Source organism: Pan troglodytes, chromosome 7 (genome assembly GCF_028858775.2).
Source record: "Pan troglodytes isolate AG18354 chromosome 7, NHGRI_mPanTro3-v2.0_pri, whole genome shotgun sequence".
Lineage (NCBI taxonomy): Eukaryota > Metazoa > Chordata > Mammalia > Primates > Hominidae > Pan > Pan troglodytes.
In genome coordinates, this window is record NC_072405.2 from 38610044 (window position 1) to 38621340 (window position 11297).

General features: G+C 42.5%; 1 pseudogene; it reads left to right on the plus strand.

Moving 5' to 3' along the window:
* The first annotated feature begins 3210 nt into the window (after positions 1-3210).
* LOC745580 (heat shock cognate 71 kDa protein-like) lies at positions 3211-7090 on the plus strand (annotated as a pseudogene).
* Positions 7091-11297: the final 4207 nt, after the last annotated feature.

An 11297-nucleotide genomic window follows, 5' to 3' on the forward strand; every position in this document is an offset into this window, starting at 1 on the left:
TTGTATTTTTAGTAAAGACAAGGTTTCTCCATGGTGGTCAGGCTGGTCTCGAACTCCCAACCTCAGGTGATCCTCCTGCCTCAGCCTCCCAAAGTGCTGGGATTACAGGTGTGAGCCACCATGCCCAGCCCAACTCACTTTCTTACTCACGCAAGCATGATTTCAGGCCCACTCTATTCTGCTCAGATCCTCTCACTCTCAGGCAGACCTACCTGCTAAGATTCAGAGAAATCAAAGTGTTTAAGCCAATGGTTGCCTCTTCTTCCCGACACCAACTGAAAGGCTCACTTTTTCCTCTCCTTGCCTCTTGTTATAGCAGGGGTTGCTGTTCCTCCCATCAAAGGTGAGGCTCTCATTCCTGCCTTGCATCTTGGCCAAGAGTCTTTGGTAGGAACATAGAACTGTCTATCGTCCCTTCACTCTCCTGTCTCAATCTCCAGCTCTTTCAGATCTTTTCTACTGATTCCATAGTATGCACAAGTCATGTTCAATAAGAACAAAACAACACACACACACACACACACACACACACACACACACACACACAGTCTTAACACGTCATCTCCACTCGTATCCCCTTTGCAACTAAACCTCTCCAAAGAGTGGTCCATACCCTCTGTCCCATGGCCTCATTTCCTGTTCATTCTTCATCCCAATCAGCGTCATCACCCAAGACGTGCCTGTTGCTAATGTCAGCAGACGTGTTTCCATCCTCTTCTTTCCCTCTCAGCGGTGGTGAATCATGTTAGTTGCCATGCCTTGGCTTCCGGTGGACCTGGCCTCTTCCTCATACCTTTGCAGAGCCTTTTTCTTCTGCTCAGTTATTCAAATAATGGTTGGCCAGAAGACACTAGATGCAGTCTTTCTCACTCTATCCTCTTCCCTACCTGACCTCCTCCTGTGGCTAATTTTTGTATTTTTAGTAGAGACAGGGTACCTTTTTTTTTTTTTAATCCAGAGGAAGGGAATTGTAACACCTGTTTCACGGGGTGGTTGTGAGGATTAAATGATATCTACACAATGTGCCCAACAGAGTTCCCTGTGCATAAAATTGCACATCACATACTCAGATACTCTTAGTCCCTTCTTCTTCCTGTAACCAAGAGGAACCAACCACCGGTGAACCACAAGACAGAGAATTCCTGACCCGGTCCTCAGCCACAGTCTGCCTGTACTTCCTGCTCTCTGGGTTTTCGTGGTGTTTACCTGCTGCGTGGTGGTCAAGGATGACGTCCTTTTGATAACCCATGCTCTTTGTCTTACTCCTTTCTCAGTAAAAACAGAAAAGGTGACATGAATAAGAAATAGGACATCGAGGCCAGGCACAGTGGCTCACGCTTGTAATCCCAGCACACTGGGAGGCCAAGGAGAGTGGATTATTTGAGGTCAGGAGTTCGAGCATGGCAAACATGGTAAAACCCTATCTCTACTAAAAATACAAAAATTAGCCAGGCGTAGTGGCAGGTGCCTGTAATCCCAGCGACTCGGGAGTCTAAAGCAGGAGAATCATTTGAGCCTGGGAGGTGGAGATTGCAGTGAGCCGAGATCGCACCACTGCACTCTCCAATATGGATGACAGAGTGAGTCCCTGTCTCAATAAAAAATAAAAAATTTTAAAAAGGCACATCGAGGGGTGGGGCTAGGCGAATTCTAAGACTGTCATCAATTACTTTCAAACAAGGCAACTTGGCTGAGTGCAGTGGCTCACGTCTGTAATCCCAGCACTTTGGGAGGCTGAGGCAGGCAGATAACATGAGGTCAGGAGTTCGAGACCAGCCTGGACAACATGGTAAAACCCCATCTCTACTAAAAATAGAAAAATTAGCTGAGCAAGGTGATAGATGCCTGTAATCCTAGCTACTCGGGAGGCTGAGGTGAGAGAATGGCTTGAGCCTGGGAGGCGGAGATTGCAGTGAGGTGAGATAATGCCACTGCACTCCAGCCTGGGCGATAGAGTGAGACTCTGTCTCAAAAAAAAAAAAAAAAAAACTTAATCATTCCATTTTTATGTGATGCCTCACTAAGCACAGTGCCTGAGACTACAGACTGGGACAGACAATGAAAATAAGCAAAGGGTGGAAAACACATTTTCTGATGCCTCCAACCTACCCGCCTAAGGAAGTCTTACTAGACACAGTGGTTCTCAATCTTATCAGTCCCAACTCTCCTAAATATATATATATACTTTTATAGTATACAAATATGATAAATACACTATGTTTATTATCATCCTTGATATATAAATTTTATTTTTAATTTTTAATTTTTTTGAGACAGATTTTCACTCTTGTTGCCCAGGCAGGAGTATAGTGGCGCCATCTCGGCTCACTGCAACCTCCACCTTCCAGGTTCAATCGATTCTCCTGCTTCAACCTCCTGAGTAGCTGGGATTACAGGTGTCCACCACCATGCCCAGCTAATTTTTGTATTTTTAACCTCCTGAGTAGCTGGGATTACAGGTGTCCACCATCATGCCCAGCTAATTTTTGTATTTTTAGTAGAGAAGGGATTTCACCATGTTGGCCAGGCTGGTCTCGAACTCCTGACCTCAGGTGATCCACCTGCCTTGGCCTCTCAAAGTGCTGGAATTAATAAGCATGAGCCACTGTGCCCAGCCAAAATAAAAATTTTAAGTCAGTATATTTACTTTTGATAGGTATTGACTGGGCAGGACATGAGGGAGCCTTCGAGGGTGCTGAGAATGGATGTGTGTTGATGTGAGTGTTGGCTACATGACTACATTCCTACATAAAAAGCCATTGAAACCCAGGCATGGTGGCGTATAACTATAGTCCCAGCTTACTCAGGCGGCTGAGGCACAGGATGAGGATCACTTGAGCCCAGGGGTTCAAGTCCAGCCCGGGCAACATAGTAAGACCCTCATCTCTCTAAAAAAAATACCTCCTTGAACAAGGGATCTCTCTGTATTTGTTTTTGCAGCTGTATATGAATCTACAATTATCTCCAGAAAAATCTAAATCAAAAATTAGATGTGGCTGACCGCGGTGGCTTACGCCTGTAATCCCAGCATTTTGGGAGGCTGAGGCGGGCGGATCACCTGAGGTCAGGAGTTCGAGACCAGCCTATCAACATGGCGAAACCCCGTCCCTACTAAAAATACAAAAAATTACCCGGGTGTGGTGGCAGGTGCCTGTTATCCCAGCTACTTAGGAGGCTAAGCAGGAGAACTGCTTGAACCCAGGAGGCGGAGGTTGCAGTGAGCCAAGATAATGCCGGTGCACTCCAGTCTGGGCAACAAGAGTGAAACTCCGTCTCAAAAAAAAAAAAAAGATGCAGCTCATGGAACGTGCCTGCAGCTCTTGGGGTTCCTGCAGCTCTTGGGGTTTCTGTGTCTTTTTTCACTGTCCGAGCTGGACCTACACAGCAGCAACCATGTCTAAGGGACCTACAGTTGGTATTGATCTTGGCACCACCTACTCTCGTGTGGGTGTTTTCCAACACGGAAAAATAGAGACAATTGCCAATGATCAGGGAAGCCAAACTACTCCAAGCTATGTCGCCTTTACAGACACCAAATGATTGGTTGGTGATGCCACAAAGAATCAAGTTGCAGTGAACCCCACCAACACAGTTTTCAGTGCCAAATGTCTGATTGGATGCAGATCTCATGATGCTGTTGTCCAGTGTGATATAAAGCAATGGCCCTTCATGGTGGTGAATGATGCTGGCAGGCCGAAGGTCCAAGGAGGAGACAGGGGAGAGACAAAAAGCTTCTACCCAGAGGAGGAGATGTCTTCTATGGTTCTAACAAAGATGAAGGACATTGCAGAAGCTGATCTTGGGAAAACAGTTACCAATGCTGAGGTCACAGTGCCAGCTGACTTTAATGACTCTCAGCATCAGGCTACCAAAGATGCTGGAACTATTGCTGGTCTCAATGTACTTAGAATTATCGATGAGACAACTGCAGGTGCTATTGCTTATGGCTTAGACAGAGAAAGGTTGGAGCTGAAATAATTATGCTGATCTTTGACCTGGGAGGTGGCACTTTTGATGTATCAATCCTCACTATTGAGAATGGGATCTTTGACATCAAATCTACAGCTGGAACGCCAGGCACTGTGGCTCATGCCTATAATCCCAGCACTTTGGGAGGCCGAGGTGGGCAGATCACTTGAGGTCAGGAGTTCAAGACCAGCCTGGCCAAAGTGGTGAAATCCCATCTCTACTAAAAAACAAATACAAAAAGTAGCCAGGTGTGGTGGTGTGCACCTGTAATCCCAGCCACTTGGAAGGCTGAGGCAGGAGAATCACTTGAACCCAGGAGGTAGAGGTTGCAGTGAGCCAAGATCGTGCCACTGCACTCCAGCCTGGGCAACAGAGCAAGACTCCATCTCAAAAAAAAAAAAAAATCTACACCCAGAGAACTCACTTGGGTGGAGAAGACTTTGACAACCAAATAGTCAACCATCTTATTGCTGAGTTCAAGCGCAAGCATAAGAAGGATGTCAGTGAGGCCGGGCATGGTGGCTCCCACCTGTAATCCCAGCATTTTGGGAGGCCGAGGAGGGCGGATCCCAAGGTCAGGGGTTTGAGACCAGCCTGGCCAACATGGTGAAACCCTATCTCTACTAAAAATACAAAATTTAGCTGGGTGTGGTGGCATGTGCCTGTAGTCCCAGCTACTTGGGAGGCTGAGGCAGGAGAATCGCTTGAACCCGGGAGGTGGAGCTTGCAGTGAGCTAACACCACTGCACTCCGGTCTGGGCAACAGACCAAGACTCCATCTCAAAAAAAAAAAAAAAAAAGAAGGATGTCAGTGAGAACAAAAGAGCTATCTCACACCTTCTTATGGTTTGTGAATATGGTAAGTATACTCTCTCTTCCAGCACCCAGGCCGGTATCGAGATTGATTCTCTCTATGAAGAAATCGACTTCTATACCTCCATTACCAATGCCTGATTTGAAGAACTGACCTGAAGAACTGACTTGCTCCATGGCACCATCGACCCCGTAGAGAAAGCCCTTCAAGACACCAAACTAGACAAGTCACAGATTCATGATATTGTCCTGGTTGGTGGTTCTACTCATATGCCCAACCTTCAGAAGCTTCTCCAAGACTTCTTCAATGGAAAAGAACTGAATAGGAGCATCCACCCTGATGAAGCTGTTGCTTATGGCACAGCTGTCCAGGCAGCCCTCCTATCTGGAGACAAGTCTGAAAATGTTCCAGATTTGCTTCTGTTGGATGCCACTCCTCTTTCCCTTGGTATTGAAACTGATGACAGAGTCACGACTGTCCTCATTAAGCACAATACTACCATTTTTACCAAGCAGACACAGAATTTCATTGCCTATTTTGACAACCAGCCTGGTGTGCTTATTCAGGTTTATAGAGATGAGCATTCCATGACCAAGGATTACAACCTGTTTGGCAAGTTTTGGGGTTTTTAAATTTTTTTTTTTTTAATGAAGAAAAGATGTTTATTTTGGCTTATGGTTCTGCAGGCTATACAGGAAGTGTGGCGCAAACGTCTCGCTTATGGCATGAGCCTTAGGGAGCTTACAATCATGGTGGAAGGTGAAGGGGAGCAGTGTATCACATGGCAAGAGAGTGAAGAGGAAGATCCCAGACTCTTTTAAATAATGAGATCTCACATCAACTAACTGAGCAAGAACTCACTCATCACCAAGGGAATGGTGCTAAGCCATTCATGAGGGATCCGTCCTCATGATCAAATCACCTCCCACCAGGTCCCAGCTTCACCTCTGGAAATCAAATTTCAACATGACATTTGGAGATAGAAAACATCCAAACCACATCACAAGGTCTCTAGATGGCTTTTCTCCCTGAAAAAGCCATTTCCATTTCTAAGTGTGATATATAAAAGAAACATAAAGGAAAGAATTTTGAAATGCATTTTCATCTTATTTTATCACAAATTTATTGAGATATTATTAACATACAATAAACGTCATTCTTTTAACACATACAATTTGATGTGTTTTGGTATATACAACTATCACTGTTTTCTAATATTACAATAGTTTGGCCGGGCACGGTGGCTCATACCTTTAATCCCAGCACTTTGAGAGGCTGAGGCAGGAGGATCACTTCAGATCAGGAATTCAAGACCAGCCTGGTCATCATTGTGAAACCCCATCTCTACCAAAAATACAAAAATTAGCCAGGCGTGGTGCTGTGCACCTGTAGTCCCAGCTACTCGGGAGGCTGAGGCAGGAGAATCGCTTGAACGCGGGAGGCAGAAACAGAGGTTTCAGTGAGCCGAGATCATGCCACTGCACTCCAGCCTGGGAAACAAGAGCAAAACTCTGTCTCAAAAACAAACAAACAAAAAACAACAACAAAAATATTATAATAGTTTGATCAACCTGAAAAGAAATCCCATATCCACTAGCCATCATTCTCCATTCACTTATTCCTCCCTCTAGAAAACATCAATCTACTTTCTGTCTCAATGGATTGGCAAGTTTGAACTCACAGGCCTACTTCCTGCACTCCACTGTTCCTCAGATCGAAGTCACTTTTGACATTGATGCCAATGGCATCCTCAGTGTCTCTGCTGTGGACAAGAGTAGAAAAAGAGAGCACGATTACTGTCACTAATGACAAGAGCCATTTGGACAAGGAAGATATTGAGCTATGGCCCAGGAAGCTGAGAAGTGCAAAGCTGAAGATAAGAAGCAGAGGGACAAGGTGTCATCCAAGAATTCACTTGAGTCCCATGCATTCAACATGAAAGCACTGTTGAAGATGAGAAACTTCAAGGCAAGATGAACAATGCAGACAAGCAGAAGATTCTTGACAAGTGTAATGAAATTATCAACAGAATCAGACCGCAGTGAAGGAAGAATGTGAACATCAGCAGAAAGAGCTGGAGATAGTCTGCAACCCCATCATTACCAAGCTGTACCAGAGTGCAGAAGGCATACCAGGAGGAATGCCTGGGGGATACCCTGGTAGTGGAGCTCCTCCCTCTGTCGGTGCTTCCTCAGGGCCTACCATTGAAGAGGTTAATTAAGCCAACCCAAGAAAAGATGTAGCATTGTTCCACACAGTGAAAATATGGAAGGACTTAAATTTGTAGCAAATTCTGTGGCAGCTTTTAAAGTTCAGCTGCTATAGTAAATTACTGGGCATTCTCAATACTTGAATATGGAACATGTACACAAGGGAAGGAAATAACATTGCACTTTATAAGCACTATATTGTAAGTGGAAAATGCAATGTCTTAAATAAAACTGTGTTTAATATTGGAAAAAAATGAGATGCAGGTGATTGTTATGTTAGATGTAATTTACCCTAATTTTTTAAAAAATGAGATGCAATTCACACCCATCAGATTGGCAGACATGGAGAAGTTTAATAATACTCAACTTGGCAAGAATGGACAAAAGGGAAATTCTTAAACACTTTAGGAGCATAAGTGAGTAAATTACTATGGAGAACAACTCAGAATTACCTAGTAAGATTGGAAATGCAAATGTTCTATGAGCCAGAAATTCCAGTTCTAATAAACTGTTGTGAAACACTCCCACATATGAACAAGGATATTTGTATGAGACATTCTTTGGAATATTGTTAGTAAGCGTACAAAATTGAAAACAAAGTGTTCATCAGTGTCTCCTTTTATTAAAAAATGTTTAATTAAAAACTTTTAAAATTAAAAATATTTCCCCTTATTAAAAAAAAAGTAAGTAGTGTGTAAATATCAATGTGGAACAGGAAATGTGAATAGCAATGTCTAATTTGATTCTACGGTTTGAGGAACTGTGCATTGCCCAACAGGCACACATACCATTAGTAAGTAATTGTGGTTGTTTAAGAATAAAATTACAATTTTATTTTTCCTATTTAAAAAGTCACATTTCCATGCTGCCTGCCAAAACTTAACAGATAACGTACTAGGTCATTAACACATCCTTGTCTATTTGAAAACCTCCAGACAAACAGGCAGATGAGCCTTGGAGCTTTGGCAATGGGAATTATTGCTTAGCTAGTAATAAACAGTGTTCTCAGAACTCAAAGATACTAAGGAGGGCACAGCCTTGAGGAGCCAAGGGTGATTGTTGGAAAATACCAATGCAACATTCAAGACACAGGAAGTTAAGAAGTAATTCAGGGTGCAGCACACCAACATGGCACATGTATACATATGTAACAAACCTGCATGTTGTGCACATGTACCCTAGAGCTTAAAGTATAATTTAAAAAATGTGATTTTTGATTTAAAAAAAAAAAAAGAAGTGATTCACATGAACCAAGACCACACCATTGCACTCTAGCCTGGGGCACAAGAGGAAAACTCTGTCTCAAAAAAAAAAAGAAGGTGATGCAAGACACTGATGTGACTATGGAACCCCTGTGGAACCCAGAATAGAATCCATCTATGGGGCAATGTGGTAGCCATCCCCCAGTAATCCCAGCCTCCTGGTATTCAAGCCCTTGTGTAGTCCCCTCCCACAGTGAATCAGAGTTGGCTCTGTGTGGCCAATAAAATATGGTAGAAATGATGGCATGTGGCTTTCAAGGCTAGATCATAAATGGTATTGCTGATTCCACCTTGGTATCTCGGATTATTTGCTCTGTGGGAATCCATCTACCATATTGTCAGCACACTCAGAGAAACCCAGGGAGAGCCTCGTGGAGAAAGGATCTGAGGCCCCCAACCACCAGCCAGCACCAACTTGCCAGCCATGTGAACCACACTGAAGGTAAATCCTCCAGCCCCAGTGAAGCCTGCAGATAACTGCAGTCCCAGCCAACATCTGACTCCAACCTGATGAGCAACTCTGAGCCAGAACCACCAAGTCAGCTTCTCTTGAATTCCTGACCAATAGAAACTGTGAGATAATAAATGAGTACTATTACTTTGAAAAAATTCCTTGAGCTATACACTGAAGATTTGGGTACTTCAGCATATATGTTATGCTTCAATAAAAAATTATAAAATTTAATAATTATTTAATGCAGAAAATAAATGTAATGTCCTAATTGTTATATAAAAGATACATAAAATAAAGACAATTTATGAAAGATACTTTAATATAAAAATGCTTGGCCACTACAACTCCAGAAGACCCAAGAAGGAGCTTAAGGCTCACATCTTAAAAATCATCTTGGGCCATGTGCAGTGGCTCCCACCTGTAATCCCAGCACTTTGGGAGGCTGAGGCAGGTGGATCACCTGAGGTCAGGAGTTCGAGACCAGCCTGGCCAACATGGTAAAACCCCGTCTCTACTAAAAATAACAAAAATTAACTGGGCGTGGTGACAGTCATCCGTGATCCCAGTGACTCAGGAGGCTGAGGCAGGAGAATTGCTTGAACCAAGGAGTCGGAGGTTGCAGTGAGCCGAAATTGTGTCATTGTACTCCAGCCTGGGCAACAAGAGTGAAACTCTGTCTCAAAAAAAAAAAAAAAAAAACTTCATATATATGCTTTATGGTACTAATGCAGGCTGAGACAAGTGTATTGAACTGGTGACTTGACTACTATAAGCAGTGCTGCCATTAGTGACTTGATTTTCCAAAACAGTAAATGTGGCAGATTATATTTTCCACAAATGGTCACAGAAACATTTGTGGTCCCACCTGCAATTCCGGAGCTTTGCCACTCCCCACTTGAAATTGGGTGGACTTCTGTGACTGCCTAAACAAGGTAAAAGACTAGGTCAAAAAAGGTAATATGGTGCCAGTAAACTTTCAGTGTCCTTTAGGGGGGCCAGACATTACACTTACTAGACAAAAACTTTAAATCAGCTACTAAAAATATGTTCAAAGAACTAATATGTCTAAAGAACTAAAGGAAAGCATGAAAACAATGTGTCACCATATGTACAACATCAATTATGACATAGAAATTATATTAAAAAGAGAACCAGATAGAAATCCTGAAGTTGAAAAGTACAAAAACTGAAATAAAAAATTCATTAGAGGGGTACAACAGCAAACTTGAAGATAGGTCAATTGAGATCATCCAATCTGAGGAATAGAAAGAAAATAAATGAATAAAAATAAACAAGAGACTCAGAGATCTTTGAGCCACCATCAAGCATATCAGCTTATACATAATGGGAGTCCCAGAAGAGAGGAGAGAGAGAATGGGGCATAATTAATATCTTAAATAATAATGACCTACAACTTCACAAGTTTGATGGAAAACATTAATATACACATCCAGAACCTCACCAAAATCCAAGTAAGATAAACTCAAAGAGATCAACACCTAAAAACATCCTAATCCAACTGTTGAAGACAAAGACAAAGAGGGAATCTTGAAAGCAGCAAGAGAGAAGTGCCTTGTCACATACAGTAAGGCCTCAATAAGATTAACAGAGAATGTCTCATCAGAAATCATGGAGACCAGAAGGCACTGGGGTGACATATGAAGTGCCGAAATTAAAAAGTACTGTCAGTCAATAATTCTATATCCAGTAAAGCTATTCGTTAAAGGTGAAGGAGAAATAAAGACATTCACTGGTTAAAAACAAAAAACTGTGGGTCAGGCATGGTGGTTCATGCTTGTAATCGCAACACTTTGGAAGGATGAGGCAGGGGGATCACTTGAGCACCAGAGTTTGAAGTTGCAGTGAGCTATGATTACACCACTGCACTCCAGTCTGGGTGACTGAGTGAGATCCTGAACAAGTAAAAGGAAATAGACAGTAATTCTGACCTACACAAAGGAATAAAGCACTAGTAATGGTACCTCCTATATAGGTAAATGTAAAAGACATTATAAATTATTTTTATGTGTATATAAGTCTTTCCTTTTTCTACCCGATTTAAAAGATAACTGGATAAGCAATAATTATAAAACTGTATTGGGCTTATTCTGTATGACTATAATAGCACAAACTAGTGGTGAAGTAATAGAACTATATAGAAATGAAGCTCTTGTCTATTATTGAAATTAAGTTGGTATTAATTTAAAGTAGATGGTTATAAATTAAGATGTTAACTGTAATCACAAGGGCAACAGAGAAAATAAATAGAAAATATAGTAAAAGAAATGACAAGAGCTGGGTGTGGTGGCACACACTTATAGTCCCAGCTACTTGGAAGGCTGAGGTGGGAGGACTATTTGAGCCCAGGAATTCAAGTTTAACCTGGGCAACATTGCAAGATCCCATCTCTAAAAAAAGAAAGTTGGGAGGCTGAGGCAGGCGGATCATGAGGTCAGGAGTTTGAGACCAGCCTGACCAACATGGTGAAACCCCATCTCTACTAAAAATACAAAAATTAGCCAGGCCTGATGGCACATGCCTGTAATCCTAGCTACTAAGGAAGCTGAGGCTGGAGAATCGCTTGAACT